The sequence below is a fragment of the Vigna umbellata genome, chromosome 4 (assembly GCF_029865625.1).
Source record: "Vigna umbellata cultivar VRB3 chromosome 4, Vumbellata_1.0, whole genome shotgun sequence".
Taxonomy (NCBI): Eukaryota; Viridiplantae; Streptophyta; class Magnoliopsida; order Fabales; family Fabaceae; genus Vigna; species Vigna umbellata.
Window position 1 is genome coordinate 59,481,318 of NC_142168.1, and position 23,211 is coordinate 59,504,528.

The 23,211-nt window shown below is 28.8% G+C and overlaps 1 protein-coding gene across 1 annotated transcript in view; it reads right to left on the reverse strand.

Moving 5' to 3' along the window:
- LOC148200729 (uncharacterized) overlaps window positions 1-14,963 on the reverse strand; it is a 57,445-nt gene extending 42,482 nt beyond the window's left edge. Inside the window, 4 exon segments of the mRNA XM_088112416.1 lie at window positions 160-244; window positions 12,609-12,686; window positions 14,663-14,710; window positions 14,813-14,963. The gene's annotated coding sequence lies outside the window, so the exon portion shown is untranslated.
- Between the last annotated feature and the right edge of the window lie 8,248 nt (window positions 14,964-23,211).

Sequence of the window (23,211 nt, forward strand, 5' to 3'; positions counted from 1 at the left end):
TCAAAAATAATTATATTATTTCTTCTTTTTTAAATATATTTAATTTTTATATTTTTATTAAGTTATATTATTTTAATAAAAACACAGATACAAATATATAAAAGTGCATGTCTTTAATCCCTAGTGCAATAATAATGATTGAAACATAAAAAATTTTACCTGGCTGGTTTGGTGATGCATGTGACTTAGTTGAGTAAGTGAGGTGAGAGAGAGAGGAGAGTTGGTTGGATTCAGTCTTCACATGCTGCTGTAGATAACAGCTTAAGGTGTGAGACACTCACTAAATGGTTGTGCACTTAAGAAATATCTCTACGGATTATTTTATATTTGTAAGTATTTATAAACTTTTTTATTCATAAATTTTAAATACAATTATTTAAAAAATACAAACTCAAATTAAATTATCCAATAAAATATTAATATAAATAAAATTAATCTTATTAAAAAATAAATCTAAAAAAATTATAAGTATAGAGTTTAAATAGAATAAAACTTTTAAAATAATTATTTCGTTAATAATGTTTGTCTTACAAATAATTTATTTTAATCAATTAATTTTGGTATAACATAGAATTTGTTGTATTTCATGAAATTTTTCTTGTAAATTTATTATAAAATTTTGGAAGAAAATATTTCTTTTTGTTATTTTTCTTAACTATACATAGGCATTGGTTAGTATTATTATTGCGATTGTTTAATTCCAAGTAAGTATACTTTCTAAGTGGAGTATATAGACAATGAAAATTTGTTTATTTTAATTAGGGTGGAGATCGGTACTAGGGCTTTGAGACCTTCAAAAAAACGCACCATCAAGGAAAAACATTACCATCTTTACTCTCAAGAATCACCATACTAACAAAGAAATAAAATCAACACAAGAATATAACATAGAAACTTCAACACTAAAGAAAAACATTACCATCTTTACTCTCAAGAATCATCATACTAACAAAGAAATAAGATCAACACAAAAATATAACAAAAAAACTCTAATACTAATGAAAAATTATGATCGTTGTCTTATGATAACCATGTAAAAATTTGTACAACACATAAACAACATTCTCATGCATTTTGATCCCAAGTACACTCTCACTCTCCAACACATAGACAACACTCTACCATAAGAGTATACTTACTTGGAATTTAACTATACATAGGCATTGGTTAGTATTATTTTCATCAGCCTAACATCGTGATACCAACAAAGTTTGATTCAATCATCCAAATTTATTTTCTTTGTTCTAGAAAATTCTTACTCATGGCTAAAGATGTCAAAATGGGTTCTAACTAGTGAGTAACCCAACTTTTGAGTTCAAAAGTTTTAATTTTTTTTAATATAGGTTGAACCGAACCTCACTTCATCCACAGGTTAAATGAATTCGAACCGGGTTGAAAGAACGTTGACTCGTAACCACCACCAATAGAACTTTATTAGTAATTTGTCATTTGTTATAATTTTTTATTATAATTATTTATTATTTATTTCTAATTATATAAGTTCATTTGATTTTTTTAAATATTAAAATGTTATTAAATAATGTTTAAATAATTTTAATATTTAATTTATTTGTTTGTCAAGTTATATACATTAATATTTTAATTTTTAACATCTATTTTAATAATATTTGAAAAATTAGATAAACACTTTTATTCTTCTGTTATAAGAAAATGAATCGGTTCAATTTATTTTCATTGTATTATAATAAATATAAAAATAAATTACAAAAATAAAACATTTGTACGTGAGTTAACTCATTAACTTACGAATCCATGTGATAGGTCAAAACTAAGTTATAAAATTTTTAACTCACCAAAAGTGAACTAATTTGGACTTTTTTAACTAAACCCATGGTAAGTCAATTTGTCAAAGATTATATCACTTTGACACCCCACCCATGGCTAATACCATTCCGTCCTCATTTATTGTTGTCTATTATTTTTAGTGGAGAAAATCATAACTTTAGTGTGTTAAAATGAAGAAATATTTTTGCATATAAGATTTATAAGACATATAAAAGAGGGATATGCACTATTTGTTCAATCATTTACTACGATTGAGAAAAAAGAAGACTAATGTGAATAAAGATTCAATTGTTTCAATAATGCATAAATGGCATTCAATAATATTATTTCAATAGTGTATAAATGGCATTCAATGATGCCTTCCAAGAATAATTACCTGACTAACTTAAAAAAAATGAAATGGTAATAATTTTGAAATTAGGGTGACCCAAGTTGTATATATCATGTATATCTTTCTTAGGGTCATGTTTTCTCTTTGTGCATTGTTTCTTTATTTTGTTCTTCTTTGGGACAACCAGCCCTTGTCATCGTTCTTATGCCTGAACCGTCATCGCTTGTTTTCATTTTTGTTGCTTTTGCAATGCCTCTATTCACGTGCCACCTTCACTTGTGCATCTGCATTGCCTTCTTCTCCTTCGTGTCTCTTGTCTTCTTTAAAGTATACATCGAGGTGGCATTATTTAAATTAATATTATTTATACTGATTGTTTTGTTGGAAATGCTACTCATGTATTTTTCCCCAACAAACTGTTGAGATAAACTTAAATTTTAGGGATTCATTAAAATCTTATTTTATTAGTTTTAGGTTTAGTAATATTTGATTTGATTTTGATAGAAATAAAATAGATATAGATAGTTTTGATTTTACTTTTATTTAGGAGAGTATTATTTTATTTTATAAGATAGAGATAGATTAGGTAGATTTTATTTTAAGTTAGTTGATATTCTATTGTTAGTTTTTATTATTTGTACTTGGCTCAAGGTCCTATTTGCACCTATTTAAAGGTTGCCAATGTTCAATGAAAAATAACCCCATTGAATTGAAGAGTATTATTATTTAGGTTTAATACGTATTTTGGTCCCTCTTTTCGTAGGGTCTGTTCAAATTGGTCCTACTTTTTTTCAAAAGTTCACTAAGATCCCACTTTTCGCAAAAACGATGCACGTTAGTCCTTTTTGGTTACGGCGTTAAAAAGACTAACGGCACAGCTGCCCAGCTGGCACAAAACTGATGAGCTGTACATTTTTTGTTGAGGTGGCACTGTGAATTGGTGATTCAATCCAGTTACAAAATCGAACCTTCAAACCTGCTTTTTTTTTAATTTCTAAAAAAGGGGAAGAAGCCTAACTGTGTATCCATTCTCCTCTTCCAATTTCTATCCAACCAAACAGGTCGTATGAGAAAGACATGCATCCTGATACTTGTTCCATATCTTTCAAAAACATTTTCCATGGAGTTTCAGCTTCACCCAAAGCTCAACTTTCTTTTATGCTTATTAATCCTTACCCTTTCATTTGCCAACGCTCAAGCTACTACCTTTGGATACTGCGGTACTTTCTCTCTCTCTTTTATTCTCTTTCAAATTGTACCCCTCAATTCTGATTTTTTTCGCCCTTCACATTGATCCCCCATATTAAAATTTTACACTTTATTTTTGGGGATTAAATTGTAGTCGGACCCAATTTGTTGATAACTTCTGTTTCTGTCTTCGATTCCATTGAAAATTTATGCAGCTGATGTGAACTATGTCGTGAAGGTGTCTGGAGTTGAAATCACACCAGACCCTGTTGTTCGTGCTAGGCCTGTAACCAACAAACCCTAACTTTTAATTTGGGAAAAACAACCATGAATCCTCTGTTTTCAGGATGAATCACCAATTCACAGTGCCACCTCAACGAAAAATGTACAGCTCATCAGTTTTGTGCCAGCTGGGCAGCTGTGCCGTTAGTCTTTTTAACGCCGTAACCAAAAAGGACTAACGTGCATCGTTTTTGCGAAAAGTGGGATCTTAGTGAACTTTTGAAAAAAAGTAGGACCAATTTGAACAGACCCTACGAAAAGAGGGACCAAAATACGTATTAAACCTATTATTTATGTGGGTCACGTTTTTCCCAACAGTGGTATCAGAGCCGATGGTTTCTCTTGGTGACTAGCTCAGACGAGTATAATGATCCCTATACCGAAAGTCTTCCTGGCAAAGGGTATCCAGGTAAGTTCCGTTAAGATACGACGGTTGGAAAGGGCTACTCGTAGTTGGGGTTGGTTGGGAATGCTTCCGCTGGAAGGGGAATTTGAAAATTTGAAGGAGAGTGGCAGATCAACCCGGCAAAAATGGAGAGTCGCTGCCTGCCAGTCGAGTTGTGGAGAAGAGTTTGAAATCATTGATAGATGATTTCGAGAGTTTTGTGTGCGTCGTCGAGGAGTCGAAGGACCTATCAAAGCTTATGGTTGAAGACTTTGATCAGGTTCTGGAGGCATACCCGCAGCGGAGATTTTAGCCACTAGTTCAAGTGCTTCAGGAAAAGTTTCACCTGAAGGGGAGCCTACTAAAGGAAGGAAGAATTTAAGTTTATGGGGGAGTTTGTTGGGATAAACTTAAATTTTAGGGATTCATTAAAATCTTATTTTATTAGTTTTGGGTTTAGTAATATTTGATTTGATTTTGATAGAGATAAAATAGATATAGGTAGTTTTGATTTTCCTTTTATTTAGGAGAGTATTATTTTATTTTATAAGATAGAGATAGATTAGGTAGATTTTATTTTAAGTTAGTTGATATTCTATTGTTAGTTTTTATTATTTGTACTTGGCTCAAGGCCCTATTTGCACCTATTTAAAGGTTGCCAAGATTCAATAAAAAATAACCCCAGTGAATTGAAGAGTATTATTATTTATGTGGGTCACGTTTTTCCCAACACAAACGACATTTTTAATTTTTGGAAAGTAAAGTGTTTTTCTACCAAAACTTCATAAATATTTAAATTGAGTGACTATTACTTTCTACTTAAGATATAACATATAAATTAAGTATTATCTCCAATGTTGTGTTGTAGTGGTAATTTGTTTGTCTTATATCTGTTAAGATATTTCAAATATTCTATTAACAGATATTAGGCAATCAAATATCGTGTTAGTTATAATTTAGATATTATTTTAATTTGTGCAAATTTGTGCACATGTCATTCCTTTAATAGATAAAGAATGATAGGATCTTATTGTTCTTTACTCTTTGAAATAATACATTAGAATTATTCTTTAAACTTTTTATTATGGTATCAGAGCCAAACACTGATATCCTCTACAATATAGGAATCAGTGTTTTTTTTCATTGAATATTTCTGATGGCTTCTTCCGATGACAATCAATCGGAGAAACATGATTCTGGAACTTTCGCTGCTTCCAAGAGTTATATTTCTACTGTTGCCGGATTTGTAACCAAGTCAGGTATATCTAACTCTGCCCTTAATCTTTCTGTTGTTATTAAGGGTAGTGATTGGATAATTGATTCAGGTGCTACTGATCATATGACTTGTGATCCTCATATATATACTAATTTTTCCTCTAATTGTTCTAAAACTATTATTATTAATGTCAATGGGGTCTCATCTCCTGTTGAAGGTATAGGTACCATATCCCTCTCACCCTCCTTATCGATTTCTGATGTTTTATTTGTTCCTACATTAAACTGTAATCTCCATCAACAAGTTAACCAAATCACATTCTCGTGATGCCTTGTTTTACCCAACTCATTGTCTTTTTCAGAACATCCATTCCAAGGAGAAGATTGCCAGTGGTAGAAAGAGTAAAGGACTGTATTTTCTTGAAAATGTCTCACAACAAAACCATAAAAGAGGGTTGGTTTGTCTTGTGAATGACCACATACAAGATAAAAACAAAAAAGAAATTTGGTTGTGGCATAAACGGTTGGGACATCCCTCTTTTGGTTATTTAAAAAAATTATTTTCATCACTATTTCATAAATGCAATATTTTTGATTTTTTTTTGTGAAATTTGTGTTTTAGCAAAAAATCATCGTGTTGTGTTTCCTTTAAGCAATAAAAAAACTGATTTTCCTTTTTCATTAATTCACACAGATGTTTGGGGCCCTGCCCCGCACTCTACACATAATGGAAAAAAATGATTTATCAGTTTTGTTGATGATTGTACTCGGGTAACCTGGGTATATTTGCTTAAACATAAAAGTGATGTGTGTGATGTGGTTCATTCCTTCTATCACCTGATTGTTACACAATTTAACACATTTATTAAGGTCCTTCGATCAAACAATGGAGGAGAATATTTTAAGACTGAATTAATAGAGTTCATGAACTCTAAAGACATCTTGCATCAAACTACATGTTCTTATTCACCACAATAAAATGAAGTGGCTGAGAGGAAAAATAGACATATATTAGAGGTGACAAGATCATTTTTGATAGATGGTAATGTCCCATCTCATTTATGGGGTAAGGTTGTGAGCTCTGCCGTTTATTTAATTAATCGAATCTCTTCTAGTGTGCTTAACTTTCGAAGGCCTTATGATGTGTTGTCTAATCATTGTATCCTTCCTCCCATAGTTTATTTACCACCTCCTATTTTTGGATGTGTTATATATGTTCACTTACACCTACATCAACGTACAAAGCTTGAAGAACGAGCGATCAAATATGTTTTTGTTGGATATGGATCAACTCAAAAAGGTTATCGTGCTTACCATCCACCATCAAAGAAATTTTATATTTCTATGGATGTGACATTTAATGAGCATGAATTTTATTATGTTGATTCTCCACTTTAGGGAGGCAATGAAAGTGAAGTGCATAATCATAATGTTAGTATGTTTGATATCTCAGATATAAAATTATATTGTGAAGATAAATTATCGTGTGAGGATCATTCTGCAGGAAGTGAGTCAATCCTAAATATGGACACTTCTTTTCTGGATAATACAATGTCTTCTGATCATAACCAATTGGTTCAATCTTCTCCACAGGTTCAGCTTGAGTCTTCAGAGGTACCTTCTGATCCTATCTCTGATAATACTAATTTAGATTAAATTGATTCTTGTCTACGTGAGACCACCAGCACACCAAACACTAAGTCTACTATTGTTCAATATATTCTTCCACCTCGTTCTAACCGTGGTCAACATCCAACTAAATATGAACCAGACCTCCAAACCAAAGTTAAATATCTCATTAGTAAATACACAGGTTATCCCAATCATATGCATCATTTGTATCTCAATTATCTTCAATTTTTATTCCTACTAATATAGAGGAAGCTTTGGCAGATCCTAGATGGATCAAAGCAATGGTTGAGGAGATGACAGCTTTAGAAAAAAACAACACTTGGAATCTTGTGTCCTTACCAAAAGGGAAGAAAATTGTGGGCTGCAAATGGGTCTTTACAATTAAGCATAAAGCTGATGGAACTATTGAGAGGTATAAAGCACGACTTGTGGCTAAAGGTTACACTTAGTCTTATGGTGTAGATTACCAAGAGACGTTCGCACCAGTAGCTAAGCTCAACACTGTGAGAATACTTTTGTCGCTAGCTGCAAACCAAGATTGGCCTCTTCTACAATTTGATGTGAAAAATGCTTTCCTACATGGAGAAGTTTCAGAAGAAATTTATATGGATTCTCTACCAGGCATGACAGATTCAGATGGAATGAAGGTTTGCAAATTAAAGAAGGCTCTATATGGATTAAAACAATCCCCAAGAGCATAGTTTGGAAGGTTTACCAAGTCTATGAAGACTTTTGGCTATAGAGAAAGTAACTCTGATTACACCTTATTTTTGAAGAGAATAAAAGGAAAAATTACAGTTTTGATTATATATGTAGATGACATGATTGTTATAGGAAATGACCAACGTGAGATTTATAGTTTACAACAATACCTTGCATCTGAATTTGAGATGAAACGACTTGAAAACCTCAAATATTTTTTGGGTATTGAAGTAGCTAGACCAAAACATGGTATTTTCTTATGCCAAAGAAAATATTATTAACTTACTATCGGAAACTGGGTTGCTTGGGAGTAAACCAGCTGATACACCAATTGAACAAAATCATAAACTCTTTCAATGTTCAAATTCAGAAAGCATAGACAGAGGAAGATACCAAAGGCTGGTAGGAAAATTAATTTATTTGTGCCATACACTTCCAGATATCACCTATGTAGTGAATGTTGTTAGTCAATTTATGCATGACCCACGAAAGCTTCATATGGATGCTGTGGAGAGGATTTTGAGATATTTGAAGTCCGCTCCTAGAAAAGGAATTTTGTTCTCAAATCATGGAAACTTAAAGGTAGAAGGGTACACTGATGCAAATTTGGCAGGTTCAAAAGATGATAGAAGATCTACCTCTGGATACTTTACTTTTGTAGGAGGGAATCTTGTAACTTGGAGGAGTAAAAAACAGCCTGTAGTAGCAAGATCTAGTGCTGAAGCATAATTCAGAGGCATGGCATTAGGTATATGTGAACTTTTGTGAATTAAAAATGTGCTATCAGATTTGGGCTTTAAACCAAATGAAGCTATGAGTTTGTACTGTAACAATACTTCAGCTATAGCAATTGCTCACAATCATGTGCAACATGATAGAACAAAACATGTGGATATTGATAGACATTTCATCAAAGAGAAACTTGAAGCTGAAATAATTTCATTTCTTTTTGTAAGATCAGAATTGCAGTTGGCTGATGTTCTCACCAAAGGAGTGTCAAGAAGATTGTTTAATGAATCTCTATTCAAGTTGGGAATGTGTGATATCCATGCACCAACTTGAGTAGGAGTGTTAAGATATGTCAAATATTCTATTAACGGATATTAGACAATCAAATATTGTGTTAGTTATAATTTAGATATTATTTTAATTTGTGCAAATTTGTACACCTATTATTCCTTTAATAGATAAAGAATGATAGGATCCTTGTATGTATATATATGGTTCTTTACTCTTTGAAATAATACATTAGAATTATTCTTTAAATCTTTTATTAATATCTTTATACATATCCTTAGTTTATCTATAATTTGGTCTAATTATATGATAATTAGATATTAATTATGGATTTTAGAAGATTATGAATTTTAGAAGATTAAGAGAGTGTGTGAACTCTAGCATTTATAATTATGATACATGTAATTATTTAAATTGATATTATTATTTTTATTATATTTTTTAATATATTGATATTGGGTCTTCTAGGAGCATTTGAACCTCAACAAAACATATTGATTAAATTATGGGAAGTTTGAAAGTGTTTTGTATTTCATTGAGTGAATATTAGTTTATTGTTTGAAATTCAATGGAGATATTTAAGTACTACTTCCAAATTAAGTTGTACATGTGATTTGCTTCGTATAAAACAAGATGAGAGTGTAACGTCCCGGCAACTCACAGGGACCATCGACTGCCCCCACAGATCACCACCAGACGCTTAACCATAGAGTTTTTATGAGTCAGGCTACCGAAAAACAAATGCATTTTGGTGATATGAGTAGTCAAATCAATTCCTTTAAGCTATCCTTCAACTGTATAGTCCCATACCTACACAGTCTCTGGATCTCTCTCATTCCGGTGTATGTTCGATTCGTCCATGTACCCCTTCCACTAGAAGCCTGCCAGGAGCCGCTCCTTGTTAGTGCCCCTGCATCATGCCTCTTGCACCGGTGATCACTCCCCGCCCTCGTCAGTGCCCGAGTGTCACAGAGAGAGTATTGATAATCATTGTATTTAATCTTAAATTGTCTTCGTTTTGGATGGTTAATTATTTTTTATGTATATGTATTCTTATCTATATTTCATACATTTTGTTGAAGCTCCTTGTCATTTATTTGATGACACTGCTTTCATTGTGTCACTTAAGCAACGTAAAAGGGTTCTCAAAATTTTGTGAAATATAAAATGTTTGATTAAAATTTATATGATAATGAACTTTAGATGTGATTTTTTTTAATTGGATAAAGTCACAACTTTAATTAAAAGAAAAAAAACAGGCAAGATCTATATGCATGATTGATTGAAGAATATTATTCAAGATGTTAGAACTGAATATTTTGAATAAGCACATATGTTATATTTAATGTTGCAAAGACTCAATTTTTGTCGTGATTCCACTAACTTCACATGGTTGGTTAACAATATTAAGGTTAACGAGTTTAAAGACGGTCAATGCGTGGATTGGTAAAAGATTAAAAAATTAAGTCAATTGTTAAAGGATAAGAAGAAATACTTTATTTGATGTGTATGAAATAGAAAAAGAAATATGCACACTTTAATAATTGCATATTATATTTAAAAGATTACGAAGAGCTGAAAAAATAAATTGTTCAAAGTGTGGGTCATCACATAACAAGATGAAGAACAATGATCAAGATAATAGTACTAAGATGGCAGAGATAGTCCTTCTGTGAATTTTATTTGGTATCTTTCAATTATTCTAAGGTAAGCATTTGTTTACAAATCCAAATCCAAATAATTCTAAAATCCTTATATTTAATGTAAGTCATGTTACAAAAGTTATTCAAATCCTTCTTATATTTAATGTAGATGACGCTACAAAATTTATTCAAATTATCGATTAATTTTTTTTGTAAATAAATAAATATAAATCAAATTACAATATTTATCAAAGAATTACAAATTTTTATCAAAAAAATTTTATTGATGAAAACTTTTTATCAATAATTACTGACTAAATATTTTGTTAATAATTATTAATAAAATTTATATTTCATCGATAAAATTTATCAATAAAAACTTTATTGATTTTACCGTTGATAATCTTAATTTATTGACATATTTTAAACATTACCAATGTATTTTGATGATTATTAATATTAATTATTTTTGCAGTGTGAAAGAAAATGTGACAAATTACTTTGTCATTAGGTTTCATAAATAGAAGGAAATTAACGAGATACCTAGTTTGAAAATAAAAAAAAGTCTAACTTCAAATAGAATGAATCTATTTGATAAGTTAAGTAAAGAATATTTTTCTGATTTGTTTTACTATTTACAACTTACTTATTGGTGGAACTGTCATTTGAGTTCCTACTTCATGACTTTGACTTTCTAAAACTAAATCTTATTGTCTTTTTTTCATTTAATAGTGGGCTTTTTAAATTCCTAACTTCCAAAGTTCCATGTAAAGTGGGTTCAGACAAGATTAGAATGGAGGTGACCTCTCAAAACCAAATTAGTTCATTTTTAGTACATTTTTAACTATTCATTTTATGTGCTTTGGAATCTCTCTCCAACAGTTTCAAGTTTCACATTATATTTCACTAATGTTCTTTTTTCTTCCTCATTCTAAACATTTTTTCTACAATCTTGAATACCTAAGATTATACAAGAGTAATTTTTTATTATCTAATAAAAAAATGTAGTTTTGATGGAAATTAGTGTAATGATTATATTTTGTACAAATTTTAAAAAATGGGAGGTAATTTAGATTTGCTTGTAACATGAAAACTTAAATATAAAATTATATTAAATAATACTTAAATTTTAAATTAAATTATATTATTATTAAGGTGGTGTAGAATGTCTTATTAAAGAGAATAAAATAAAATGAAATTTATTAAAGTATCTTTAATAGGAAAGAGATGAAAATAAAAAGATATTTATTAAAATTAAAAATGAAATTTTTAAAAAGTTGGAGGTGCAAATTTTTAAAAGTGAAGGATGAGATGTAAGAGGTGTAGGATGAAACACTCTATAGACATTTGATCTTATAAACTTTTTTTAATAAATGATTTTTTAGCCGTTTGGGCTTTTTTGACCTCAACCCATATAAAAGGGCAAAGTCATTGTGAGATGGACTAACTTGACAAGTCTAGTTCTTGGTAGTGCATGAAGAGAAAATACATGTTGTATTATTTATTATCTTTGCTCCAAGAGAACTAATAAATCTATATTTTAGCTTGTTGATTGAAGATTTAATGTTGTTAAAGGATGGGGAAGTTGTAAAGTATGATGGGTTTGCAGATGAATCTTTTTAAAAATTGAGACGAGTCTTATCGAATCGATCAAGATTGAAGTCGATTTGGTATAGACTAAAAATTAAGACAAGTCGATAGAGGTAGAAGGACAAATTAATTTTGCAGAAGTCAAAGATCAAGATAAGTCATCTTAAATTAAAGATCAAACTAAGTCAATTTTATTAAAGATAAAAACAAATTATTTAAATTTTTTTAAAATAAAATTTTATCTCAAGAGCGATATTAAATTGTTTTATCTAAACAAGAACGTATAAAAAGGTAACAATTCTTATACGAAATACATATGGATTGGTGAAGTATGTTGCTTGTTCAAATCCATAAATATATTATATAGCTAATTGATAAATATCGTTTTATTGGCGACATGATGTTAGAAAAAAAAACATTTGCTACTTAGACACAATATTATCCCACACTTGTTTTGATACAAATTGCATTGCCAAAAAAAATGAAAACAGACTCGTGTTAAAGAAGCCTGTAACTTTAAGGACTCACATGATTTTTATTATGCTCCGCAACAAATAATTGTAATATATCCTCGTCCACTTACAACAATCAAAGTTAGGGCAAAGGAGAATTGTTTGATATTATTTTTTAGTACGACTATCTTACCATTTATGCATTATTATTCTTTTTGCATTTATTAAAATAAAATAATTTTATTACATGATCAATTATATAACTGTATAATATCTAATTATATAATCTCTCAATTAAAAAATAAATATATAATTTCTTTTTTAATCCCTAACAATAATAATTATTAGAACATAAAATATTTTACCTGCTGCATGTGGCTCTTAGTTGATAGCTGTGGTGAGAGAGAAGAGGAGAGTTTGTTGGACTCTGTTTTCACATGCTTCTGTAGATAGCAGCTTAATGTGTTAGACACACACTAAAAGGTTCTGCACTTAAAAATATATTTACAAATTATTTTATACTTGTAAGTATTTATAAATACTTTTTATTTTACTCATAAATTTTAAGTAAAATTATTTAAAAAAATGTTTTAAATAAAATTATTTAAAAAAATGTTTTAAATAAAATTATGCAATAAAATATTAATATAAATAAAACTAATCTTATTAATGAATAAATTTAAATAAATTATAAGTATAGAGTTTAAATAGAAGAAAAATTTTAAAAAACATTTTAAATAAAATATTAAACTTAAAATAATTATTTAGTTAATAATGTTTGTCTTACAAATAATTTATTTTAATAAGTTAATTTTTAAAGACCGGTATCTACATGTATAACATAGAATTTTTTTGTATTTCATGAAAATTTTCTTGTAAATTTATTATAAAATTTTTCAAAAAATATTTCTTTTTGTTATTTTTCCTAAAAATTTTAAGTGATAGATAATTCTTTCGTGGATAATATATTTTAAAAATTTATAAAATTTGCAAATACTTTGAAAACATTTTTTTTTGTAAAAGATGTTCTGTGTAAAATATTTTCTATAAAATTTAGTAGCAATTTCTTATAAATTATTATTCATAACAAAATTTATAAGTATTTTGAAAGAAAAAAAATCAAAAGAAATTAGTAGAAAATGTTTGTTCTGTTTTAGTAGTGTAGCAAGGAGGAATTAAAATACAATATTCACTAAAATATCGGTTTTTATAATTTTAAAATAAATATAAAACGTAATTAAAACCTTCCAAATAATTTAACAAAACTTACTTTTTAAATAAATTACTATAAACTTTTAACATTTTAAGTATTGTATTTCACATTGTTTTGATTTTCTTTTAATAAAACTTATTTTTTAAATAAATTGGTATAAACTTTTAACATTTTAAATAAAGTATTTCACTTTGATTTTGTTTTTGTCTTCACGTAAAACTAAAAAAATTTAACCTAAAATTTGGTATCCGTTTAACAGTTTATGTTCATTCCAATGGTCCTCCACCAAGGGGAAGTGGTGGAACAAGATGAAAAATAAAAGAAAGAAGGACTATTTTTAATTAAATAATGTATAAAATAATATAACTTTTTCAATTTTTATTTTGTCTTTTAAAGTAAAATAATCAAATTTATATAATGAACAATATTTGTTTTGGACAAAAACTAATTTTTATAAATTAATATTACTTTCAATACTGCTCTTGGGTACTCTCAATAAAAGCACTTTTCCATCAATGAAAAAACTCAAAGTCATGTAGTTCTGACATTTTGTATTTAATGTTTGTGTTGATGAAATTTACTATTTTTATTTTTAATTTAAACATTTATATATATATATATATATATATATATATATATATAAATATATGTTAGCAAAATTCCCACAATAATAAAAAAAACGAACTATTGCTAAAGTTGTATTTAACTTGTTTTTTTATATATTATTTAATGTTTTTGTGAACCTTTTGCATTAATTAAAAGGAAACAAATATTAAAATGGTTGTTGCTAAATTCTCATAATAACATAAAACAAATTAATGAAAACCTTGGACATTATTGTTCAGAAATTATTTGATATTTTCGAGATAATCAAATTCAATAAAGATTTAAACGGTGTAACAAGGATCCGTTTTCATAATGTCTGAAAAGCAAAATCTAAAAAAGCCATCACTTCGTATTAAAAACATTTAAATAATTGATTAGTGATTTTATAAAGATATTTATATATTTCATAATAATAAAGGATGCATCTCAAATAAATAAAAAGAGCACACAGACATGATAGTTTTAAACATTGAATATTTAATCTTAACACGAAAAATACTGATAAAAAAAGTAAACTTTAATATTAATAATAATGTAAAATAAGAAAAACATAAAGAAGATATAGCTAATTGAAAAGAAAAAAGAATAGTGTATACGAACCTGAACTCTTGTATTGAAGATCTTGGGTCAGAAAACAGAGTGAGGTATCTGAAATAAAGAAAGATTATAATAAGAACTTGAAGTTAAATAACGAAAGAGCAACACGACATAAACAACGTTGAGTTATGCTGTGAATGGAAGAAAACTTACAAATTGTGATGGAATATTGAGCTGATAAAAGAAAGAGTTGTTTTTCCAGAGAGAAGACTGAGGGAGAGATGGTAGCTTTAAGATAAGGTTCTCTCTATCTTACACACAGTTGTAAGAACATGTGAAGCACATTTTACAACAAGAGAGAATGAACAGGTGTGAATGTTATTATGGTGAAAATGTAGGGCTAGCTGTCTATTTCTGATTTATTGCTATGTAAATTCAACACAGACATAAAAAAGAGGGAGTTTTATTATATTTTTATTCAAATTTATGAAAATAAATAAACTTTTAAAAATTATAACAATGCGTAAATCGTATTTTAAAACCAAAAAAATAACTTCTATATTTAAATAGAAATAATACATTGAATACACAATTTTTGGTTTTTTATTTTATTTTTAGCTTTTAAAAAAGTTGTATAAAGAACATCCAATAATTCACTTTTTAAAAACTCTTATAATAAAATTTTGTTTTTTATTTCACATAAATTTTTTTTTGGTTTAAACGATTTCAATTATTTAATTAATAAATTAATATTTAAATATTAGAATATTATCCTATATTTTTTAAAATATTATTAGAAATTTTTGATTTTAATTTATTAATCAGATTATTACAGAATATCTCAAAATTAAAAAAAATGTCATATTTATTTTAAATAATATTCACACAGAAATATATAATTTTGATAATAAAAATAATAAACATTTTTATATAATATTAAAAAAATAAAAAAGGTTAAAGAGAAAAAAATAAAAGTTATTTTTAATTCAATAAATAAAATATTAAAAAAATATATTAAAATAAAAAATTAAGAAAACATATTATTAAAAATGATTTAAAATTAAAATATAAGTATATATAAAAATTTTAAAAAGCATAAAACCTATAAACTTTAGAAAACGGAAAAAGTAATGAAGAGGAAAAAAAGATAATATATGTATTAAGAATGCGAATTTTGTAACATCACCAAAATCTCACACTTGAAATTTCATAGTTTATATATATTAACATTACATTTACGGTAACATCCCGTAATCTCACACTTAAAAGTTCATAATTTATATATGAATTTTACATGTTTTAAACTCAGATTTCAAAAATCCTAATTATAACTTGAGTTCTTCTATCTCTCCCTTCCTTGGTACTGAGTCAGACGACATTCTTTCATCTGCTCTCGTATAACGAATTATACGATCATCGCACATACCTAAGCACAAACACAAACAAGTAGGGTGAGCTAACATGCAACAAATCATTTATGAAACAGACATATTTACTTTAATGCACTCAGCACACCTCATATAATAGTTATGTCGGACACACTCATACCCTCCTACAACAATCGCATCCTAGATACTCATCCATTACTTTGATACACTTGACAGACACTCCTTCTATAATACCCAATAGTAACTCCTTCCACAATACTCAATAGACATTTATCCCAACGATATGTTGATGAGCGATCAACGGGAGGTTCCGCACTTGTGATGTCATTCTTAGTCCCCTCACTATGTCCTAAACTGGCACATAGACCAGGACATCCTGCCCTCACAAGGTTAGTCCCCTCACTATGTCCAAAACCGGCACATAGACCAGGACCTCCTGCCTCTCTCACCACATAATTCATCATTCTCTACTTGAGACTCGATGAGTATTAGAGTATCAGGATAACCTCCAACTTTATGACCCTCAACATCAACATATACGCACATACCATGTCATTACAGAATCTCTCCACGAGACTCCTACAATGCTCACATTCCTCAACTCATATTATACCATTTCGAAATCTCCCCATAATTCTCATACACATACCATGACATTACAGAATCTCTCCGCGAGACTCATACCATGCTCACTTTCCTCGACTCATATTATACCCTTACGAAATTTTCTCGTAATACTCATACATGTTCAGATGCATAAATTCGAATCCAATATAATAAAATCCAACCATCTCAAAAATCATATCACAATAAATTAACATGACTAAAATATCACCATAAATGGTAACCGGAGAAGAATCAAATGTTTGACGAATCAAACTCACCATAAACGCCAGTACATATGACTAGTCACAACTTACTGGATTGGACCAGGGCTGCTCTATCTATGATCAGGGATGTACCAACTCCAGTTTTTAAGATTCCTCTATCCTACCATCACAATTATAATTCATAATTTCGTATCTACCACAATAACATGAATTCATTCCAACGAGACATATTGCACAATAGTTTAACAGTACTTAATCTGTACAACAAGATTTAAGTTAAAAACCTGTCGAGTAGACTTCTAGGAAAGAGAGGTGCGTCACAATGAACAACTTAAGTACCAAGTCTTTCCTTAGCCAAAGTGTTCCTCAACTAGTTTTTAACAAATTTCTTATTTAGAGATTCAAAACAACAACATATAATACTAACACCGAAATTCAATATAGATAGGCATACAGTAAGCATTAACAGTATTCACACATAATTTCAAGACATGCATACTAATAAACAATACTAAATCATAATATAAAAGCATAGAAAGGTTAGCTCCCCTACCTCTATTCCAGACTCCTCTTGCTCCGAATTCGTTTTCTCCAAAAGCCCTTCAGAGCGTCTACTCTTCTTGCCACTAAAAATTTCTTCCTAACTCTTTCTTCTCTATTTCTCAAGGTTTCTCACTTGATTCTTCCTCTCTTTGTGCAAAATAGCCTCCTCCTTCATGGCTATTTATAGTCCAAAAATTTTACTATTCATCAATTTTTTTAATATTATTATTATTATTATTATTTTATATTAATTTCTTAATTTCCACTTACATAATGGATTCTCAAATATGAATGTTTTCTCCATTATCAATATTTTAAATTTTATTTTACTTTTTTATTTATTTTTTTTTACAAAAAGGTATAAAAGAGTTTGAACCCATCACCAACATTTTCTACTAATTAAACTACCAAAATTTCTTATTTAACTTTCCACATTTTATAAACTTATTATATTTTTTCATTCACAAAGAAATTTATTATTGCTAGTAATAAAATTGTTACTATTAAGGTAAATATTTTTCATGGGTCTTACAAATTTTAACAGCTAAAAGGAAAATATATAAAATTACATAAAAGAAAAGTAGATAAAAACAGGGGAAAAAAGAAATGGCGGGCACATTTCTATGAAAAATAAAGAATTAAGTATGTTTTTTCTTTGAATTTTTCCTTGAGTCTTTGAAATTTAGATATATTTTAGTTTTTAAACTTTAAAATTGAATTAATTTAATTCTTTTAATCCAATCATTTTAAATTTATTTAGGGTTAAGAATATTTCATATTAGTATCTGAATTTTTTTACACAGTTTAACATGTTTCTAGTTCAATATTTGCTTAATATAATTAGATTTAAAGTTTCGAATATAAAAAAACTTCAATTTTATATGAAATTTAAAAAATTAAAAATATATTTAATCCTAAAAAACTAAAAATTATGATTTTAAAATTTATTTTTATTGATTTAAAGTAATATTTGAAAAATGCACTTTTTTTTTATTTAAAAGCTAATTTTTTTGTACCAATCCATTTTTTATCACTAAAAGCATTAATCAAGTTCTTTATTGACATATCAAGGCACACAGATATAAAATGATACATAAACATATTATGTGTAGTTTTTTATTTTAAAAGTTTTCCAAATATTTCAAAATATAAAGGGAATCTTAAGACAAGTACAAAATGTGATAACATGATCAAAACAAAAGATAATATTGTTGGATCTATATAGTGCTTTACTTTTTTATTTTTATCCAATGTGAGACTTGGACTTACACAATCAACCATCGGCTCTGATACCACTATTAGGTCTATCAAGGAGAAGGTTCACCGGAGAGATACAAACACTAATGAGATCTGAGCCCAACCACATAAGAAATTGACACGACTCTCTACCAAAAACCTTAAGACAATGAGTTAATGGACTTTCACCTTTATATAGTGCTGTACTTTCTCATTTCTATCCAATGTGGGAGTTGGACTCACACTTGGATTCCCGATAAATATCACCACAACAAACACAAAAGATAAGAATAAGTTAGAGTTACTAAAATTATACTAACAATCATACAGTAAAATATCATTCATATTATTATTTTCACACATCAAATTTATACTACAAAAACCAAGAAAGATATTACAATCATAATAGCTATCATAGTGCTTTCATACTCATCATACATTAAACACAACTTCTAAATGATTGTGTATTAATTAGAATATGAGACTTTGCACTTGTTATAGTCATCCTCACCTTTCAAGGTTTTTTGTCATCCCATGATCATGTCTTATACCAAGGAGTATAACAAGGTAAATCATTCATGTAAATTTGATCATCACTACCAAATCTATCAATGAGGACCTCTTTCAACTCTTATCCCAAGTATCTTTCTCTACATAAATCTAATATTTATACTTATTAGAGTTAGGATAGTTTCACTACAAACTATGACATCAATGCATTCCACACATCATCAAAACATAGTAGCATTCCAACCTTAGGAATCACTATTCTTTCGTTCCACAATATTCATATCACAACATAACATCAAATCATGTATTATGTATTTTAATTGAAATGTTAATAATTCGTTATTTGTTTTATATTACATTAGTATAACATTCAATGACAACAATTCCATTAAGTATATCAAAATGGCAAAAGTATTTCTCTAACCACAAATCTTTAATTAGCAATCCCAATGGTCAAAATGAAAAATCATATTTTAAAAAATACATGTCAAACTTTCAGCTCGATCTAACGGTTAACGAAATGGAATCATGATTTTTTTCTAAGATTACTCAAATTAGGAAAACACAGTGGTGCCCAATAAGGGAATTGTTCTCCAGCGAGAGAAGCTTCTCCTGCCCTTTTGCCAAACTCAAAATTTGACACTCGCTTGATGAGTAGTTGACGCACTCAACGAGTCTGCATAAACCAGACACAAAATTTTGCGGAACAGATAATGTCCCTAGCTCCAATTAAGTGTTTTTCTTTCTCTATACAAATCAATTAAGCAATCATTTAAGAAAATGCAAAAGTTATTATTTGTTCTCCTTACTTTAGTTAAATTGTTCTTTCATTCAGTTGCTCCTAAGAGCTTCATTTCTAACAAAAAGACTTAACTAGATAAAAACAAATCTAAGCATATCACCATAATCAAAGAGTAACAAATATTCACTTTGAGTACATTTGAATCACATATGTATTACTCTAGAACACATATGCAACTCAAAGACTACAACCACCTCAAAAAGATAAGGTTTAATACATCATTTAGTCCCTAGTTTTGGGATTTTTGTTCAAAGTCGTCCTACGTTTTAAAAAAGTTCAGTCAGACTCTATATTTCGTTAAAAATGTTCAAAATGGTCCTTTTACCTTACAGCGTTAAAAACATAACGGTGCAGTTGCCTCCGTGGCCAAAACTGAATGACGTGTAAAGTTTTTTCAATACGTGACACGTATGATATATTTAAATGTGTAAAAGTTTTTAAAAAATATAATGACGTCAGCTAGGTTTAACGAAATGGGTTAAATCAAATTACCCTTATCTAAGAATCCTATCGCGATTTCTGGATTTAACAATCTAGTGAAAATGGTCTTGTAATCACTATGACGTGGTGATTCCTTGAAGGTGAAATTTGAAGAGCGTACATATGTGAGGTAAGTGTTGCTAACCCTAGCCTACTTACTTGATGTTCTTATTGTTGGATTTGGGGGTTAGGGTTTGATTGAGGATGTTTTTGGGTATAATTTTTGTAATGATATGTTATTTGTTGGTTAAATATTGTATCTTTATTTGTTTACACCATCTCTTTTGTCAATCTTTTCTTCATTACACCACTTGAAAAAGTTATAGTACATCCCTCTGGGAGATCCACCATTCATCAAATAAGCCACCAAAATTGGTTCTAACTCAGCAATCTATGAACAAATAAATTTCAAATTAAGTGAGAAGTATTCATAAAACCTTGAAATGACGACATCCCCAAAATTGTCTGTCAGCATTTTGTGGAGTTCTTACCACTTTTCTTACAACAAAATCACCACATTTGCAATGAGGGATTATCCCACCTCCCCTCCAACCACCATCATGTGAGGAATGCGAAATTCTTTCCTACCACGTATTGGAACAAGAAGAACAACCTTGGGAAGAAGCCATTTCTATCTACCCACAACTACTTTGCTCAAAAAAGGGAAGAAGTTGCACGAACCTTCACCAACCCTAACCCTTTTCTTTTACCCAATAATTTAAACTTTAAACATTTTCACCAGTCAATTCACTTCACATTGCTACGCAATCAATAAGTGCACAGGTAATCCAGTTTTGGCCACGGTGACAATTGCACCATTATGTTTTTAACGACGTAAGCCAAAAGGACCATTTTGAACATTTTTAACGAAATATAGAGTCTAATTGAACTTTTTTTAAAAAATAGGACAACTTTAAAAAAAATCCAAAAATTAGAAACCAAATGATGTATTAAATCAAAAGATAAAAAGAGAATTTAATCCGTTTTTTCAATATAATCACATTAATGTGTAGAGATCTTCACTAAAAGTTATTATACTATTCTTGATCTTTAAAAGGACCAAGAGTGTGGTTAGAAATGTATAAAAAAAATAGAAAAGTTTTAAAAAAATTAGAAAGGTTGTGTTTTTATAAAATAAACTTCAATTAATAATTTTTTTTATAATTTAAACTTTTTTATTATTACCGTTGGAACATTTTTTACGTTTTCACAATTTTAATATTAAACTTATTTATTTATATAATTTTCTTAAAATCTTTTAGTATTCATAAATTTGGTAAAAGAAAAATTATACTGTTAGTAAAGATGTTAAAAAAAAATACCATGAGAAAAACGTGGGTCAGAAAGTTCCTTGAAATCACATGCTCAAACATAAGTATTAAATTAAAGACAAACAGATAGCATTTATGTCCTACCTACAATTTTAAAAGCTGCATTAACTTCTGTACTAAAAAGAACGTAATTTTGGTATGCAATTCAATTTTCATCTGTCCATATTTCTAGACTTCAGTTAGGTACCCAAATAACACTGCATGCCTCATAAGTAGGTATTTTTGGAAATCAAATTCTGACGTCTAATTTTAGTTGAAATTTACTTATCAGAAAATCGAATTATGAATTATTTATTTGAATATTTTAAAATTAGAAATTAAAAAAAATATTACTATAAAAATATGTATTATAAAAGGAGTTTATTTTCAACAGTTTAAAAAATTTCCGGTAATTTTTTATAGTTTTATTAAAATCTCTAATAATTTTCGAAGATTTTCTTAAAACTATAGTTAAATTATGAATATTTATTTTTTTATAAAAGAAATTGTGGGTAAGGGTGAAAATATTATTTTGTTTTTTCCTAATCTCACCTTTCTAACAGTGTTCTTATTTTCGTTCACTGTCCTTCTTATTAATCTAGACTTCATCTCTTTTTCACTTTGAAAGTTCACATCTTCCACCGTCATTACCATAATTTCTGTCAGCCTTCCTTCGTACCGTCATTCATTGCGTACCTTCGATAGATTTTTATCTTCTTCACGCTTTCAGCTACCATCTCGGATCTCTATCAATCACCATAAACCTCCATCACTTTTTGTCAATCACACAGTCATTGATCAGAATCTACCATAACATCTTTGTTCAACATTAAATCAAAACATAAAACCATAAGGTGTGTTTGATTGAAATGATACGTGGGAGATGATTTAGAAGAAAAAAATTAATGAATTTAAGGGTAATATTTTTGATGTTTTTTTGAGTAGATTTGTAGATAATTAAGAATAAACTTGGAAGTAAAGTATGTAAAAATTAGTGTAAGATTTAATTGATTATCTAATGGATAGAAATTAAAGATTATCAAAATATCTTAAATATTAAAATAATATAAAATCACCGTCACTATAGATGAATCACGGATCAGCACCTGACAAACCTAAAACTCACACCACCGTATTTGTTCACAATCTCACCACGAGAGCAGCATCACGACACCCAAACTGTGAAAACGCAGTTTTGAGAGATTTGTAACAAAATTGTGAAAGCATCTGTCTTAATATAATTAATGCACAAAACTGAAAACAACAAAGCAACAAGCAAAGACAAGCCTTGACAGAGAAAGATGAAAAGTTAGGATTAAATATCTGTTGTGTATTAAAATTAGACGTTTTTGTAGCTTGAGAAGATTAAACCTCATCTATAGGTTTGTATTCCCTTTGTAAGATTGGCAAACCTCATTATTTTTCAAGCTTGTCTCTCTTTTCCAGATCGTGACGCTCCTCTTGAACTAAAAAAAAAACTTGAAATACCTATCGATATTTACATATAAATTTT